Genomic DNA, 20,147 nt, shown 5'->3' with positions numbered 1-20,147 from the left:
CGGGCGCTACGGGCGGAACCCGCGCCTCCTCAGTGTCCGGCGGGGCGGAAGTACGTGCCGCTTGGTGTTCGGGACCAACTGATTCGGTGGGCTCACGTCCTACCCTCCTCGGGTCACCCTGGGGTGGCGAGGACAGTGGGGAGCCTTCGGGGGAAGTATTGGTGGCCTACCTTAGCTCGGGACGTTAGGGTTTATGTCTCCTCCTGTTCGGTATGCGCCCAGAGTAAGGCTCCTAGGCACCTTCCTTGAGGGAAGTTGCAACCCCTCCCCGTTCCACAACGGCCATGGTCTCATCTGTCCGTAGATTTCCTGACCGATCTTCCCCCGTCTCAGGGGAACACTAAGTCCTGCCGTCTCCTCCCGTTGCCCGGTATCCCTACAGCCCTACAGACTGCGGAGGCCTTATTCACCCACGTCTTCATCGTTTCTGGACATCGACATCGTTTCTGATCGGGGCCCCCAGTTCACGTCCCGAGTATGGAGGGCATTCATGGAGCGTCTGGGGGTCTCGGTCAGCCTGACTTCCGGTTATCACCCCGAGAGTAATGGGCAGGTGGAGAGAGTGAACCAGGAGGTGGGTAGGTTTCTGCGGTCGTATTGCCAGGACCGGCCAGGGGAGTGGGCGAGATACATTCCCTGGGCCGAGATGGCCCAGAACTCACTACGCCACTCCTCTACTAACGTGTCCCCCTTTCAGTGTGTGTTGGGGTACCAGCCGGTCCTGGCACCATGGCATCCGAGCCAGACTGAGGCTCCTGCGGTGGAGGAATGGGTACAGCGCTCCAAGGAGACCTGGAGGGCCATCCAGGAGTCCCTCCAACAAGCTAGTAGAAGGCAGAAGAGGAGCGCTGACCGCCACCACAGTGAGGCCCCCGTGTTTGTACCGGGGGAAAGGGTCTGGCTCTCGACCCGAAACCTGCCCCTCCGCTTGCCCTGCGGAAGCTGGGGCCGCAGTGTGTAGGGCCCTTCAAAGTCCTGAGGAGAATAAACGAGGTGTGTTATCGATTACAACTCCCTTCCTATTATCGTATTAACCCCTCGTTTCATGTGTCTCTCCTCAGGCCGGTGGTAGCTGGTCCCCTGCAGGACGGTGAGGTGCCGGAGGTCCCTCCTCCCCGGCGTATACGATACGGGCCATTCTGGACTCGAGACGCCGGGTGAGGGGCCTGCAGTACCTCGTGGACTGGGAGGGGTACGGTCCGGAGGAGAGGTGCTGGGTACCGGTGGGGGACATTTTGGATCCGTCAATGTTGAGGGATTTCCATCGCCTCCATCCGGATCGCCCTGCGCCTCGTCCTCCGGGTCGACCTCGAGGTCGGTGTCGGCGCGCTGCGGGAGCCGCGCGTCAGAGGGGGGTACTGTCACGACTCCGACCGAAGGTGACTCCCCTTCCCGTTTGTGTGGCGCTTGGCGGTCGTCGTCGCCGGCCTACTAGCTGCCACTGACTCTTTTTCCTCCCCCTCCTTATGTGTTTATTTGTTACACCTGTGTTGAGGTGATTATAATTAGTTGTGATTTATTAGTCAGCCAGCCCGTACGTTTCTTTGTGCGGGATTGATCAGTTGTACATTGGATTCGGGAGTAGACGAACGTATTGTTTGTTTCGTTCATAGAGTGTATTTGGACTGGGTTTTTGTCCCCTGTGTATGGGACATTTGTTTGTTACACCCAGTGTTTTCGTGGGGACATTGTTTACCGTGTGTGCATTAAAAGCACTATATTGAACTCTCTGTTGTTCCTGCGCCTGACTTCACACCCCCCGACACCCAGAGCGTTACAACAATAGTGTATTAATTTCATTGACTATATATTCCTGTTTGATATGCATTCATAGAATTGGACATGTTATCCTTTAGCACATGCCAGTATTTGTTTTGTATCTAATGCATTTAGCGTACATTAGGATGAAGTAGCCAAGGCCTTCTAATCTAGTTAATTGCATCATATCACCTTTCAATATTAGTTATCAACTAATATAAACCATGATATTTTGAACATCAGTGTCATTTAATAATATGCACGGGTATGATAGTTGTAGGGATTAATTACAATGCAAGCCTACTCATTAGAAAAAAACATTAGCAGACCTAATGCAATTTTAGCTTCACACTGAAACATCACTATTCTGGGTATTAATCATTCTTCAACAGTCAGTAACTTATTTATTACTACTACTTACTAACTTATTTCAAAAAATCATAGCCTGTATGATATCATGCATGTAAGCTTACCTGTCATGTCCACAACGATGGAGCAGCAGACCAAGCAATAGACAAATTGGAGAACTATTCTGGTCGGTGTCAACTTCATTCATTAACAGGTACTGAGGATATCGATTCTGTTACTTGTTAACTTGTTATTCGTATCAGATATTTCAATTTTTAGATAGTTGTTCACTGGATTGCTAGCACTAGTTTATCATGCTGTGTATCACAAGTGTTTCAAGCCTAAATTAAGCTTAATGAAGCTACTGATACCTCTCACCGTCACCTAATGTCTAAAAAGGCTCTGCATGGTCAATCTCACGTCTGAAGTGGCCGTACAGCATTTACTGCGACACAGTCTCTGCAGACTTCAGGGCTTTCATACTTCTTGCGCTTAGCGGGGCAGAGCAGAGCTATTGTGAAAAATGTTGTCAAGGAAGTGAGTTTGTGTTTATACAGGACGTACCGGCTCCACCTACCGTCAACCAATAATTTTAATGCGGAGCCATACAAATCTTGCATTGTTACAAATCTTGAGAGGGGCATGGCGATGCGATACCGAGCTTGATTTGGCCTCTGAAAATCAAGGCTCCGCAATTGCGTCACACCCTCCATACAAAGCCTCCAACCACATTTTTGAATCAAGCATAAATTGACTTTTACTAGCGCCATAAGATACCATCATGAATTAACATGGATTGTCAATGGAGAGACGTTTATTTCGAAGGCGTCAAACTGCCAACGCGTTCACGTTCATGTCACGTGTCAGTTTATAATTTAAGATTTCACCATGAACATCTTCCTGATGTCTATGTGTACAGTACATGATGCTTTTCTATATTTTTATTTGGCAGAGTAATCTAATCAATTTAATTTGTCTATTTAGCTAGAATATACCTATCACCTCTAAAAAAAGATCAGGCTAGTTATTTTCAGCCAGCCACCATTACGGTGAAGATATAGGACTATTTCTAGGGCCTTCCGAGTGGCACAGCGGTCACTACAGACCCAGATTCAATCCCATTCTGTGTTGCAGCTGGCTGCGACCAGGCGACCCATGAGGCGGCGCACAATTGGCCCAGCGTCGTCCGGGTTAGGGGATGGTTTGGCCAGCCGGGATGTCCTTGTCCCATCATGCTCTAGCGACACCTTGTGATGGGCTGAGCGCATGAACGCTGACTTCGGTCGCCAGTTGTACGGTGTTTCCTCTGACACATTGGTGTGGCTGGCTTCCAGGTTAAGCGAGCAGTGTGTCAAGAACAGTGAGGCTTGGCAGGGTCGTGTTTCGGAAGACGCATGACTCTCGACCTTCGCCTCTCCCAAGTCCGTGCGGGAGTTGCAGTGATGGGACAAGACTGTAACTATCAATTGGATATCACGAAACTGGGGAGAAAAAGGGGTAAAAAAAAGATGACTATTTCTATAATCAATATGGACACGAGGGCTTTGTTGGAGCCCTATTAAGAAATAAAACGTAGGGGTTTACCAGTTTGACAGACGCAATCACTTTCACCATGCTCTCCTGTGGAGGGTTTGATGTGTTATGGTTAAAAGCATGGCTTGAATTGAGGGGGTATGTGATGATCTAACCCTATTGGATAGAAAACACTCTGAAGTTTCTAAAACTGTTTGAATGATGTCTGTGAGTATAACAGAACTCATATGGCAGGCAAAAACCTGAGAAGAAATCCAAACAGGAGTGAAAATTCTGAGAGTGGTCGTTGTTAAAGTCATCGCATATTCTATTCCCTGTAATATATGGATCTGTTTGCACTTCATACGCCTTCCACTAGATGTCAACAGTCAGTAGAACGTGGAATGAAGTTTATGCTGTGTTGTGGGACCGGATGGGAGGGGAATGAGTCAAGGGTCTGGCAGATTGCCAGTTCTTGTTCACGCGCTTTCCTCATGTTGTCACCTTGCGTTCCATTACTTATACAGACATGAAAGAATGCTTCGGTTGGAACGTTATTGGATATACAGTGGGGCAAAAAAGTATTTAGTCAGCCACCAATTGTGCAAGTTCTCCCACTTAAAAAGATGAGAGAGGCCTGTAATTTTCATCATAGGTACACTTCAACTATGACAGACAAAATGAGATTTTTTTTCCCAGAAAATCACATTAAAGGATTTTTTATTTATTTATTTGCAAATTATGGTGGAAAATAAGTTTTTGGTCACCTACAAACAAGCAAGATTTCTGGCTCTCACAGACCTGTAACTTCTTCTTTAAGAGGCTCCTCTGTCCTCCACTCGTTACCTGTATTAATGGCACCTGTTTGAACTTGTTATCAGTATAAAAGACACCTGTCCACAACCTCAAACAGTCACACTCCAAACTCCACTATGGCCAAGACCAAAGAGCTGTCAAAGGACACCAGAAACAAAATTGTAGACCTGCACCAGGCTGGGAAGACTGAATCTGCAATAGGTAAGCAGCTTGGTTTGAAGAAATCAACTGTGGGAGCAATTATTAGGAAATGGAAGACATACAAGACCACTGATAATCTCCCTCGATCTGGGGCTCCACGCAAGATCTCACCCCGTGAGGTCAAAATGATCACAAGAACGGTGAGCAAAAATCCCAGAACCACACGGGGGGACCTAGTGAATGACCTGCAGAGAGCTGGGACCAAAGTAACAAAGCCTACCATCAGTAACACACTACGCCGCCAGGGACTCAAATCCTGCAGTGCCAGACGTGTCCCCCTGCTTAAGCCAGTACATGTCCAGGCCCGTCTGAAGTTTGCTACAGAGCATTTGGATGATCCAGAAGAAGATTGGGAGAATGTCATATGGTCAGATGAAACCAAAATATAACTTTTTGGTAAAAACTCAACTCGTCGTGTTTGGAGGACAAAGAATGCTGAGTTGCATCCAAAGAACACCATACCTACTGTAAAACATGGGGGTGGAAACATCATGCTTTTGGGCTGTTTTTCTGCAAAGGGACCAGGACGACTGATCCGTGTAAAGGAAAGAATGAATGGGGCCATGTATCGTGAGATTTTGAGTGAAAACCTCCTTCCATCAGCAAGGACATTGAAGATGAAACGTGGCTGGGTCTTTCAGCATGACAATGATCCCAAACACACCGCCCGGGCAACGAAGGAGTGGCTTCGTAAGAAGCATTTCAAGGTCCTGGAGTGGCCTAGCCAGTCTCCAGATCTCAACCCCATAGAAAATCTTTGGAGGGAGTTGAAAGTCCGTGTTGCCCAGCAACAGCCCCAAAACATCACTGCTCTAGAGGAGATCTGCATGGAGGAATGGGCCAAAATACCAGCAACAGTGTGTGAAAACCTTGTGAAGACTTACAGAAAACGTTTGACCTCTGTCATTGCCAACAAAGGGTATATAACAAAGTATTGAGATAAACTTTTGTTATTGACCAAATACTTGTTTTCCACCATAATTTGCTAATAAATTCATAAAAAATTCTACAATGTGATTTTCTGGATTTTTTTTCTTCTAATTTTGTCTGTCATAGATGAAGTGTACCTATGATGAAAATTACAGGCCTCTCTCATATTTTTAAGTATGAGAACTTGCACAATTGGTGGTTGAGTAAATACTTTTTTGCCCCACTGTAAAAATGATAATAACATCCTGAAGATTGATTCTCTACTAAATTTGACCAGTTTATTCGACCTGGAATATAACTTTTGAAGTTTTCGTTCAGACGTTTGCCTGCATCTGCGCGAGCGTTTGGACACGTGTACTACACATGCTAGCAACATTAGCTAATTGGACATAAGTAATTTACATTATCGAACAAAACAACGATTTATTGTGGAACTAGGATTCCTGGCACTGCATTCTGATGAAGATAATCAAAGGTAAGGGAATATTTATGATGTAATTTCGTATTTCTGTTGACTCCAACATGGCGGAGAAATGTTGTTAAATCTGAGCGCCATCTCAGATTATTGCATGGTGTGCTTTTTACGTAATAAAAAAAAGAATCTGACACAGCGGTTGCATTAAGAACAAGTGTATCTTTAATTATATGTAAAACATGTATCTTTCATCAAAGTTTATGATGAGTATTTTTGTTATTTGACGTGGCTCTCTGTAATTACTCCGGATATTTTGGAGGCATTTCTGAACATGGTGCCAATGTAAACCGAGATTTGTGGATATAAATATGCACATTATCGAACAAAACATAAATGTATTGTGTAACATGATGTCATATGAGTGCCATCTGATGAAGATGTTCAAAGGTTAGTGATTCATTTTATCTCTATTTCTGGTTTTTGTTACTACTATCTTTTGCTGGGAAAATGGCTGTGTTTCTCTGTGGCTATGTACTAAGCTAACATAATTGTTTGGTGTGCTTACCCCGTAAATCCTTTTTGAAATCAGACATGTTGGCTGGATTCACAACATGTGTAGCTTTAATTTGGTGTCTTTCATGTGTGATTTCATGAAAGATAGATTTTTATAGTAATATATTGGAATTTGGCGCTCTACATTTTTTCTGGATTTTGGCCAAGTGGGACGCTACCGTCCCACCTGTCCTAGAGAAGTTTTTAATGTATCAATTCCCAATTACATAGCCGAGTGCTCGACTTGGGCAGGAGCTCACCAGAGCTGACCGGGGCTGAGTAGCCTATCGGGCTGATCTCTTGTTCCTCATATAGAATATTATCTCAAAAGTATTGTGGAGCTCCTGCACATATTCAAGTGTGATCAAACACAAATCATTTATTGGGGTGCTAGGGCCGAAAAAGTTGGTATAAAAGAAAGAGCCTGGACACACCACATACTTTTATTAATAAACTAAGAACGTTTAGATCCAGCAAGGATCTTCGTCAGGTCATTTCACCGGAAGTGTACCACACCCATAGAAACAGTGCATTCTGAAACTATTCAGTCCCCTTAACTTTTTCCACATTTTGTAACATTACAGCCTTATTCTAAAATGGATTAAATGTTTTTTAGCTTCATCAATCTACACACAATACCCCATAATGACAAAGCAAACCTGACAGAGCTTGAGAGGATCTGCAGTGAAGAACGGGAGAAATTCCCCAAATACAGGTGTGCCAAGCTTGTAGCATCATACCCAAGAAAACTCAAGGCTGTAATTGCTGCGAAAGGTCCTTCAACAAAGTACTGAGTAAAGGGTCTGAATACTTATGTAAATGTAATATTTAAATAATATTTAATATAAAAAAAAATGTTTTTTATTTGTCATTATGGGGTATTGTGTGTAGATTGATGAAGGGAAAAAAACATTTCATACATTTTAAGAATAAGTATCTCTTTTTTTTAAACAAGCATTGCAGAGCTGGCTACAATTTCAATTTCATCAAACTGAACAATATAACAAATATTACAACAGATATTATGGCTGAACTCAAATGTGCTGGTTAGTAAAATACCTGTATTTATGGGAATACATTCAAAAACAAAGGGTATTTTGTTTTTAAATTATATTGTAAATTGGAATGGCAGAGTTATGTCTTTCATGGAGTTATCAGAATAGTACGGGAAGGTCAGCTCAATCCAAGATTACAACCAATTGATTACAGCATTACCCCAAAAATAGAGGAGGCAGGTCGCAGCAGCAGGAGGTAGGCAACTGGTCTGTCTGCCCAATATAAAGGATCAAAACTGGCGGAGGAATAATAATAGCATAAATAGGAAAGTATACCAGTTTCATTTGAGGACCAGGATGTTGACAGCTGTTATATACTGTACATATTGCAAAATAGTTGGGAAGAGATTTTTGATGTACCGATTCCGTGGTACAGTGTGTATGAGTTGATATATAAAATAACGCAAGATTCAAGACTTTGTGCTTTTCAGCTAAAATTATTATATAGAATTGTTGCCACCAACAAAATGTTGAAATTTTGGGGCATACAATCATCGAAGCTCTGCAGATTTTGTTGTGAGGATACAGAATCAATAGACCATTTATTTTGGTATTGTCGTCAGGTTCAGGAATGGCTGAAAATGCATAACACTGATAAAAATTTCCCATTACATTTTAATGTAAGCATTTCGATTTTAGCTTCTATATAAAAATATTCTTTACTCTATTAAAGTAATGGAAATCAACACAGAAAGAAAACCAGACACGTCATAATTTCAAACCCTTCATGCTGGGTTGTACAATCCACTTAGTATGGTAATACTATAATACCTGAGTTCCCCCGAGAGTCTCTAAAGTCTTCCGATTCACCTCTTCCCGAGCCGATGCAACTAGGCAGAGCTAGGCTGTCCCCAGCCAAATGTCTACACACGAAGAGTTGCCTGTATTGCGGGACTACTGGTCATTTCGTGTCCTCCTGTCCACTAAAAGACCAGGCTCACCGGTAGGGGCGAGTACTCTGGTGGGCCATATGGGGAACTTTTCCTCTCCCCTTACTTCCACCCCTTTCCATGCCATCCTGCTGTGGGGGAACCAGTCGAAATCTCTCTGGGTACTCATCAACTCTGGGGCCGATGAAAGCTTTATGGACGCTACCCGAGCTGGGCATCCCCACTCAGCCCCTTTCCATTCCCATGGACGTTAGAGCGCTGGACGGGCACCTCCGGGAGGTTTTCAGTAAGGCCCGGGCCACTTTTCTTCCTCCGCACCGACCCTATGACTGCAGGATCAACCTTCTCCCAGGCACCACACCGCCCCGGGGACGACTGTTTTGTGAAAACTAACTAAACTAAAACTAATTATATTTGCTTTACTTGGCAAACTTGTTCTGTACTGTGAAGGTAATCTGATTATGTGCTTGATATTATCACACAGGCAGGAAGCCTATATATTCTCATATATGTGTTCTGCTGTAGCCTACATTTATTCATTTCATTTGAAGTTATATTCTAATATTGTAATATTTGTTCTACAGCTACATTGATGTCTTGAAAATTATATGAAATTCGGGTCTTGTAAGCCTCACAATTCGTATGTGATTAAACAAACTATTTGTGAATATCTTCTAAATGAGAAAATATGGGTTTTCATAAAGTTAACCAAATCAGTGGCCACGCCCACGTGACTATAGACATTATGTCGGTGTCATGGACCGCCCTTTTCTCAGAAGCGTATTAAACCCACTGCTGACCAAATTTACATTAGACCAGAAAATATGGAGCTGACGCTACATGTTGAAATGCTTAAGAACTACAACTCTATAGGCCCAGGAGACCAGACAGTGTGTAGTGTTGGCTACACGGCTGAAAATGGTTCAACTCTGAGACTATCGATCACTACAGAATAAGAGAAAATCCTAGACGTATAATTACTAGTCTGCAGCTGGAAATTACGTAAGTCTAGTACGAGACTTCCGACAACCGCGGAAGCATCTATTCTATGCAACGATCCTCTGTACGCCTGACGTATCCATAACAACAGACACTATCCAGAGCCGCTGAGAAAGCGACAACTACGAAAGACATTGTGACTTCTGGGTAAGTTAACCAGAGACTCTCTGATGAACTGACTCTCCAGCAGACGGACCGGCGATTCCAACAGAGATTCCAACAGTTCATGTGCAAAGGATTAGCATATAAATGAATATAATTATGAACTGTGTGTAGTGAATCCATTTTGTCTTTCCCGCTTTTAATCTGTCCCCACCCCTTTCCATTGTCTACCAAGCTGTCATACCGGTTTAGCCCACTAGGGACTTATCAATGCATTGTGTTAGTAACCAAAAACAATATTGTTTGTTTATGTATTTCTGTGATTTGTTTAGTTAGTTAGTAAATAAATAATTAATCCAATTTGTATATAGCTGATTCGTTATGGAAACTAGGGTTTGTGCAGATATCCAAGGGTTTGCGACGTTCAGTAATGAGAACTGATGAGGTAATAATAATACATTAATACAAGACTGTACTCAATAAGATATGAAAATATCGGAAGAGTCGATTCGGGAAATAGGAACTCTATAAACATTTTCCCGTGGTTCCCCTACTTCCTAGTTAATTAAAGTTTACATTATTAGTTTAATCACATAATAATAATTACACATAGAGAATTGAGATGCTAAGATGCTAAGCTAACATCTTAGCTTATGGTAAGCTTTTTCGAAAATCCAAGATGCCGTAGCAGTCAGACGTCTTTGTCCTGTCCCTTGTATATATCTTTTTTTCATATTTTTCTTCGCATATCTTTTAAAAATATTTTCCTAAACAGCAACTTCTAAATACTCGCCTCACCCAATGTGGCGTGGATCTGCTTTTTTTCCTAAAGTATTTCTATTTACTTCGGATCTGGAATCCCTCAACTGAAGATAGCCAGCTAGCTACCTACCCGCTATCAGTTAGCAAACCATTGCTAGCGGTCATCAGCTAACCTTTAGCTCGGAAAGCTCTCGCCAGTTCGAACAACGTGACTCAAACCAGAGCATAACGGACCTATTTCTCTCCATATCCCCAGATTCCTACCACAAACTCTGAACATTTTTATCTGGATCTTCGCAACTAGCTAACCGCAATCCCGGGTGACCACTCCTGGCTAGCTTTTCCATCCCGGAGCAAGCACCAATTAGCCTGAAGCTAGCCCGGCCAGGGCTCCTGTGCTACCACCGAAGCCCACTCCTGGGCTACAATATCCGGACCCCTTCTACTGCCGGTACGGGGCACAGAACCCCGCCGTTCCTCTACGACTGGAATACCGACATAATCTGCCCGAGGACTCCAACACTCCCCTCAGGCGCGACGCCCGCTGAAGGCCCATTCTGCTAACCTGCTAGGCCTGCTAGTTACCTAGAGCTACCTGGAACCCTACAATTTCCACGACTGGTCTATCGACGTCACCGCACGAAGAGGCAAAAACAGACTTACCCCCATCACGACGACCCCCAAAGGCTAACTTGCTAGCCCCGGTCTGCTAACTGCTAGCTTGCCGGCCCCGGTCTGCTAACTGCTTAGGATAAGCTGGACATACTAATGTTGGAGGAACACACAGGCTACTAGTCCTAATAAGGTTAATCCAGGTCCTGCAGTGCCTAGCCCCACTCCCACTCCCCAGGTGCTCTCATTTGTTGACTTCTGTAACCGTAAAAGCCTTGGTTTCATGCATGTTAACATTAGAAGCCTACTCCCTAAGTTTGTTTTACTCACTGCTTTAGCACACTCTGCTAACCCGGATGTCTTAGCCGTGTCTGAATCCTGGCTTAGGAAAACCACCAAAAACCCTGAAATCTCCATCGCAAACTATAACATTTTCCGCCAAGATAGAACTGCCAAAGGGGGCAGTGTTGCAATCTACTGCAAAGATAGCCTGCAGAGTTCTGTATTACTATCCAAGTCTGTACCCAAACAATTCAAGCTTCTACTTATAAAAATGCACCTTTCCAGAAACAAGTCTCTCACTGTTGCCGCTTTCTATAGACCTACCTCTGCCCCCAGCTGTGCCCTCGATACCATATGTGAATTGATTGCCCCCCGTCTATCTTCTGAGCTCGTGCTACTAGGTGACCTTAACTGGGACATGCTTAACACCCCGGCCATCCTACAATCTAAGCATGATGCCCTCAATCTCACACAAATTATCAATGAACCTACCAGGTACAACTCCAAATCCGTAAACACGGGCACCCTCATAGATGTCATCCTAACTAACTCGCCTTCCAAATACACCTCTGCTGTTTTAAATCAAGATCTCAGCGATCACTGCCTCATTGCCTGCATCCGTAATGGGTCTGCGAACAAACAACCACCCCTCATCACTGTCAAACGCTCCCTAAAACACTTCTGCGAGCAGGCCACTCTAATCGACCTGGCCGGGTGGGCATCCTGGAATGACATTGACCTCATCCCGTCAGTAGATGATGCCTGGCTATTCTTTAAAAGTGCCTTCCTCACCATCTTAAATATGCATGCCCCATTCAAAAAATGTAGAACTAGGAATAGATATAGTCCTTGGTTCACTCCAGACCGGTCTGCCCTTGACCAGCACAAAAACATCCTGTGGCGTTCTGCATTAGCATCGAATAGCCCCCGTGATATGCAACTTTTCAGGGAAGTTAGGAACACCGGCAGATGGGAAAGCTAAGGCTAGCTTTTTCAAACAGAAATTTGCATCCTGTAGTACTAACTCAAAAAAGTTCTGGGACACTGTAAAGTCCATGGAGAATAAGAGCACCTCCTCCGAGCTGCCCACTGCTCTGAGGCTAGGAAACACTGTCACCACCGATAAATCCACTATAATTGAGAATTTCAATAAGTATTTCTCTACGGCTGGCCATGCTTTCCACCTGGCTACCCCTACAACGGTCAACTGCCCGGCACCCTCCACAGCAACCCGCCAAAGCCCCCACCATTTCTCCTTCACCCAAATCCAGATAGCTGATGTTCTGAAAGAGCTGCAAAATCTGGACCCCTACAAATCAGCCGGGCTAGACAATCTGGACCCTCTCTTTCTAAAATGATCTGCCAAAATTGTTGCAACCCCTATTACTAGCCTGTTCAACCTCTCTTTCGTATCGTCTGAGATTCCCAAAGATTGGAAAGCTGCCACGGTCATCCCCCTCTTCAAAGGGGGTGACACTCTAGACCCAAACTGCTACAGACCTATATCCATCTTACCTTGTCTTTCTAAGGTCTTCGAAAGCCAAGTTAACAAACAGATTACCGACCATTTCGAATCCCACCGTACCTTCTCCGCTATGCAATCTGGTTTCAGAGCTGGTCATGGGTGCACCTCAGCCACGCTCAAGGTCCTAAACGACATCATAACCGCCATCGATAAGAGACATTACTGCGCAGCCGTATTCATCGACCTGACTCGACAGCCTTGGTTTCTCAAATGATTGCCTCGCCTGGATTACCAACTACTTCTCTGATAGAGTTCAGTGTGTCAAATCGGAGGGCCTGTTGTCCGGACCTCTGGCAGTCTCTATGGGGGTGCCACAGGGTTCAATCCTCGGGCCGACTCTCTTCTCTGTATACATCAATGATGTTGCTCTTGCTGCTGGTGATTCTCTGATACACCTCTACGCAGACGACACCATTCTGTATACTTCTGGCCCCTCTTTGGACACTGTGTTAACCTCTCTAGGGTACGTGAGACGGTAGCGTCCCACCTCTTCAACAGCCAGTGAAACTGCAGGGCGCCAAATTCAAAACAACAGAAATCCCATAATTAAATTCCTCAAACATACATGTATTTTACACCATTTTAAAGATACACTTGTTGTAAATCCAGCCACAGTGTCCGATTTCAAAAAGACTTTACGACGAAAGCAAACCAAACGATTATGTTAGGTGAGTGCCTATTCACAGAATAACACAGCCATTTTTCCAGCCAAAGAGAGGAGTCACAAAAAGCAGAAATATAGATAAAATTAATCACTAACCTTTGATGATCTTCATCAGATGACACTCATAGGACTTCATGTTACACAATACATGTATGTTTTGTTCGGTAAAAGTTCATATTTATCTCCAAAAATCTGAGTTTACATTGGCGCCTTACGTTCAGAAGTTTCAAAACATCCTTTGATTTTGCAGAGAGCCACATCAATTTACAGGAATACTCATAATAAACATTGCTAAAAAATACAACTGTTATGCATGGAATTTTAGTTACACTTCTCCTTAATGCAACCGCTGTGTCAGATTTCAAAAAAACTTTACGAAAAAAGCAAACCATGCAATAATCTGAGTCGGCGCTCAGAGCCAAATCAAGACACAAATATATCCGCCATATTATGCAGTCAACAGAAGTCAGAAGTAACATTATAAACATTCACTTACCTTTGATGATCTTCATCAGAATGCACTCCCAGGAATCCCAGTTCCACAATAAATGTTTGTTTTGTTCGATAATGTCCATCATTTATGTCCAAATTCCTCCTTGTTGTTCTAGCGTTCAGTACACTTTCCAAACTCACGACGCGCGGGCAGGTCCAGCGGATAGTATGGACAAAAAGTTAAAAAAGTTATATTACAGTTCGTAAAAACATGACAAACGAATTATTGAATCAGTCTTTAGGATGTTTTTAACACAATTCTTCAATAATGTTCCAACCGGAGTATTCCATTGTCTTCAGAAGTGCGATGGAACAGAGCTCGCTCTCACGTGAACGCGAATGGTCAGGGCATGTTCAGGTAATGATAGACCTGACTCATTCCTCTCTCCTTCGGCCCCACGTCACAGTAGAAGCATCAGACAGTCTAACGACTGTTGACATCTAGTGGAAGCCTTAGGAAGTGCAACATTACCAATATCCCACTGTATCGTCAACAGGAGCTGAGTTGAAAATCGACCAACCTCACAATTCCCACTTCCTGGTTGGATTTTTTCTCATATGAGTTCTGTTATACTCACAGACATCATTCAAACAGTTTTAGAAACTTCAGAGTGTTTTCTATCCAAATCTACTAATAATATGCATATTCTAGCTTTTGTGGCTTTGTAGCAGGCTGTTTACTCTGGGCATGCTTTTCATCCGGATGCAAAAATACTGCCCCCTACCCCAAAGAAGTTAACTAACCTCCAGACGAGTTTCAATGCCATACAACTCTCCTTCCGTGGCCTCCAACTGCTCTTAAACGCAAGTAAAACTAAATGCATGCTATTCAACCGATCACTGCCCGCACCTGCTCGCCTGTCCAGCATCACTACTCTGGACGGCTCTGACTTAGAATACGTGGACAACTACAAATACCTAGGTGTATGGTTAGACTGTAAACTCTCCTTCCAGACTCACATTAAGCATCTCCAATCAAAATTAAATCTAGAATCGGCTTCCTATATCGCAACAAAGCATCCTTCACTCGTAAAACTGACCATCCTACCGATCCTCGACTTCGGTGATGTCATCTATAAAATAGCCTCCAACACTCTACTCAACAAATTGGATGCAGTCTATCACAGTGCCATCCGTTTTGTCACCAAAGCCCCATACACTACCCACCATTGCGACCTGTACGCTCTCAATGGTTGGCCCTCGCTTCATACTCGTCGCCAAACCCACTGGCTACAGGTTATCTACAAGTCTCTGCTAGGTAAAGCCTCGCCTTATCTCAGCTCACTGGTCACCATAGCAGCACCCACTCGTAGCACGCGCTCCAGCAGGTATATCTCACTGGTCACCCCCAAACCCAATTCCTCCTTTGGTCGTCTTTCCTTCCAGTTCTTTGCTGCCAATGACTTGAACAAACTGCAAACATCTCTGAAGCTGGAAACATTTATCTCCCTCACTAGCTTTAAGCACCAGCTGTCAGAGCAGCTCACAGATTACTGCACCTGTACATAGCTTATCTATAATTTAGCCCAAACAGCTACCTCTTCCCCTACTGTATTTATTTATTTATCTTGCTCCTTTGTACCCCATTATTTCTGTTTCTACTTTGCACATTCTGCCACTGCAAATCTACCATACCAGTGTTTAACCTCTACTTCATCACCCTCCCAGATCCGGGATCCCCCTCATCAAAAAAGCTGACTAGCATAGCCTAGCCTAACGGGACAGGGATATCATATAATACAATTTTCATGAAATCACAAGTCCAATACAGCAAATGAAAGATAAACATCTTGTGAATCCAGCCATCATTTCCGATTTTTTTAATGTTTTACAGCGAAAACACAATATGTATTTCTATTAGCTAACCACAATAGCCAAACACACAACCGCATATTTTCACCATGTGTCACGTTCCTGACCTTATTTCTTTTGTTTAGCCTTGTTTAGTTGGTCAGGACGTGAGCTGGGTGGGCATTCTATGTTATGTGTTTCTATGTGGGGTTGTCAACTAGCCTGATATGGTTCTCAATCAGGGGCAGGTGTTTTACGTTTCCTCTGATTGAGAACCATATTAAGGTAGGCTGTTCTCACTGTTTGTTTGTGGGTGATTGTTGCTGTGTCTGTGTTTGTTCACCACACGGTACTGTTTCGTTTCGTTCGTTCGTTTGTTCCTGTTCGTGCGTTCATTGTTTTATGTGTTCTCAAGTTCAGGTCTGTTTTACGTTGTTTATTATTTTGTAGTTTGTTCAAGTGTATTTTCGTCTTCGTTATTATTATTAAACGTATTATGTATTCAACCCACGCTGCGTTTTGGTCCGATCCTTGCTCCTCTTCAGACGAGGAGGAAGACGAGCGTTACACCATGTTTCCACCGCATAGGTAGCTTTCACAAAACCGACAAAATAGAGATAAAATTAGTCACTAACCAAGAAACAACTTCATCAGATGACAGTCTTATAACATGTTATACAATACATTTATGTTTTGTTCGAAAATGTGCATATTTGAGGTATAAATCATAGTTTTACATTGCAGCCACCATCAAAAATATCACCAAAGCAGCCAGAATAATTACAGAGAGCAACGTGAAATACCTAAATACTCATCATAAAACATTTATGAAAAATACATGGTGTACAGCAAATGAAAGATAAACATCTTGTGAATCCAGCCAATATTTCCGATTTTTTAAGTGTTTTACAGCGAAAACACAATATAGAATTATATTAGCTTACCACAATAGCCAAACACACAAACGCATTTATTCACCGCAAGGGTAGCTTTCGCAAAAAACAGCAATAGATATAAAATTAATCACTAACCTTTGGACAACTTCATCAGATGACAGTCTTATAACATCATGTTATACAATACATTTATGTTTTGTTCGAAAATGTGCATATTTAGAGCTGCAAATTGTGGTTATACATTGTGAATACGTAGCAACATTTCCCCAGAATGTCCGGAGATATTTTGGACACTCACCTAATCTGACCAAAGAACTCATCATAAACTTTACATAAAAATACTTGTTGTATGGCAAATGAAAGATACACTGGTTCTTAATGCAACCGCTGTTAGATTTTTTTAAATAACTTTACCACAACATACAGCTTGGGTTATTGTGAGACAGTGCTCACCAACACGGCGGAGAATAGGCATCAACATATTACACAGAAATACGAAATAACATCATAAATGTTGTCTTACTTTTGCTGAGCTTCCATCGGTAGTACTTCCGGCGCCGACAGAGATGGCCGCCTCGCTTCGCGTTCCTAGGAAACTATGCAGTATTTTGTTGAAAGTGCATTGACGATGTCGTACCCACAGCAACGATTAAAACATTCCCAAACCAGAAACCGTGGATTGATGGCAGCATTCGCGTGAAACTGAAAGCGCGAACCACTGCTTTTAACCAGGGCAAGGTGACCGGAAACATGACTGAATACAAACAGTGTAGCTATTCCCTCCGCAAGGCAATCAAACAAGCTAAGTGCCAGTATAGAGACAAAGTAGAGTCGCAATTCAACAGCTCAGACACAAGAGGTATGTGGCAGGGTCTACAGTCAATCACGGATTACAAAAAGAAAACCAGCCCCGTCGCGGACCAGGATGTCTTGTTCCCAGACAGACTAAATAACTTTTTTGCTCGCTTTGAGGACAATACAGTGCCACTGACACGGCCCGCTACCAAAACCTGCGGGCTCTCCTTCACTGCAGCCGAGGTGAGGAAAACATTTAAACGTGTTAACCCTCGCAAGGCTGCAGGCCCAGACGGCATTCCCAGCCGCGTCCTCAGAGCATGCGCAGACCAGCTGGCTGGTGTGTTTAAGGACATATTCAATCAATCCTTATCCCAGTCTGCTGTTCCCACATGCTTCAAGAGGGCCACCATTGTTCCTGTTCCCAAGAAAGCTAAGGTAACTGAGCTAAACGACTACCGCCCCGTAGCACTCACTTCCGTCATCATGAAGTGCTTTGAGAGACTAGTCAAGGACCATATTACCTCCACCCTACCTGACACCCTAGACCCACTCCAATTTGCTTACCGCCCAAATAGGTCCACAGATGACGCAATCGCAACCACACTGCCCCAACCCATCTGGACAAGATGAATACCTATGTGAGAATGCTGTTCATCGACTACAGTTCAGCATTTAACACCATAGTACCCTCCAAACTCGTCATCAAGCTCGAGACCCTGGGTCTCGACCCCGCCCTGTGAAACTGGGTCCTGGACTTCCTGACGGGCCGCCCCCAGGTGGTGAGGGTAGGTAACAACATCTCCACCCCGCTGATCCTCAGCACTGGGGCCCCACAAGGGTGCTTTCTGAGCCCTTTCCTGTACTCCCTGTTCACCCACGACTGCGTGGCCATGCACGCCTCCAACTCAATCATCAAGTTTGCGGACGACACTACAGTGGTAGGCTTGATTACCAACAACGACGAGACGGCCTACAGGGAGGAAGTGAGGGCCCTCGGAGTGTGGTGTCAGGAAAATAACCTCACACTCAACGTCAACAAAACAAAGGAGATGATTGTGGACTTCAGGAAACAGCAGAGGGAGCACCCCCCTATCCACATCGACGGGACAGTAGTGGAGAAGGTGGAAAGTTTTAAGTTCCTCGGTGTACACATCACGGACAAACTGAATTGGTCCACCCACACAGACAGATTTGTGAAGAAGGCGCAGCAGCGCCTCTTCAACCTCAGGAGGCTGAAGAAATTCGGCTTGTCACCAAAAGCACTCACAAACTTCTACAGATGCACAATCGAGAGCATCCTGTCGGGCTGTATCACCGCCTGGTACGGCAACTGCTCCGCCCACAACCGTAAGGCTCTCCAGAGGGTAGTGAGGTCTGCACAACGCATCACCGGGGGCAAACTACCTGCCCTCCAGGACACCTACACCACCCGATGTCACAGGAAGGCCATAAAGATCATCAAGGACAACAACCACCCGAGCCACTGCCTGTTCACCCCGCTATCATCCAGAAGGCGAGGTCAGTACAGGTGCATCAAAGCAGGGACCGAGAGACTGAAAAACAGCTTCTATCTCAAGGCCATCAGACTGTTAAACAGCCACCACTAACATTTAGTGGCCGTTGCCAACATACTGACTCAACTCCAGCCACTTTAATAATGGGAATTGATGGAAATTATGTAAAAATGTATCACTAGCCATTTTAAACAATGCCACTTAATATAATGTTTACATACCCTACATTACTCATCTCATATGTATATGTATATACTGTACTCTATATCATCTACTGCATCTTGCCATCTTTATGTAATACATGTATCACTAGCCACTTTAAACTATGCCACTTTATGTTTACATACCCTACATTACTCATCTCATATGTATAGACTGTACTCTATACCACCTACTGCATCTTGCCTATGCTGTTCTGTACCATCACTCATTCATATATCTTTATGTACATATTCTTTATCCCTTTACACTTGTGTGTATAAGGTAGTAGTTGTGGAATTGTTAGGTTAGATTACTTGTTGGTAATTACTGCATTGTCGGAACTAGAAGCACAAGCATTTCGCTACACTCGCATTAACATCTGCTAACCATGTGTATGTGACAAATAAAATTTGATTTGATTTGATTTGAATGCTGTACAAGGAGTCCTATTTCCAGAATAAATCGTTGTTTGGTTTTAGAATGTCCATTTCTTCTCTCGAATTCGCGCCACAATGCTAGCCAAGGTTGCTAACATTCCCATCCTCTCTTGGCGCAAAGAACGGAAAACTCCAAAGGTCCCAATAAACGTTGAATATACTGATAAAACTCGGTTGAAAAAACCTACTTTATGATGTTATTATCATATGTATCAAATAAAATCAGAGCCGGAGATATTCGCCGTGTATACCGAACGCTTTTCAGAAGACAATGTCGAGGTCCCTCGCGCGCCGTCGAAGACAAAGAAAATACCGGACCTGTCAATCCAAAAGCTCTTGTTCGGCCTCAGATCAAGCTAGACACCCCATTCCACCTTCCACTGCCTGTTGACATCTAGTGGAAGGCGTATGAAGTGCATACATATCGATAAATAAAAGCCAGTTGAATAGGCAGGCCCTGAAACAGAGCCTCGTTTACAGATTTTTCACTTCCTGTATGGAAGTTTGCTGCCAAATGAGTTCTGTTTTACTCACAGATATAATTCAAACAGTTTTAGAAACTTCAGAGTGTTTTTTATCCAATAGTAATAATAAT

The sequence above is a fragment of the Salvelinus alpinus genome, chromosome 1 (assembly GCF_045679555.1).
Source record: "Salvelinus alpinus chromosome 1, SLU_Salpinus.1, whole genome shotgun sequence".
Classification (NCBI taxonomy): Eukaryota; Metazoa; Chordata; class Actinopteri; order Salmoniformes; family Salmonidae; genus Salvelinus; species Salvelinus alpinus.
Note: the sequence above shows the minus strand (reverse complement) of the source record.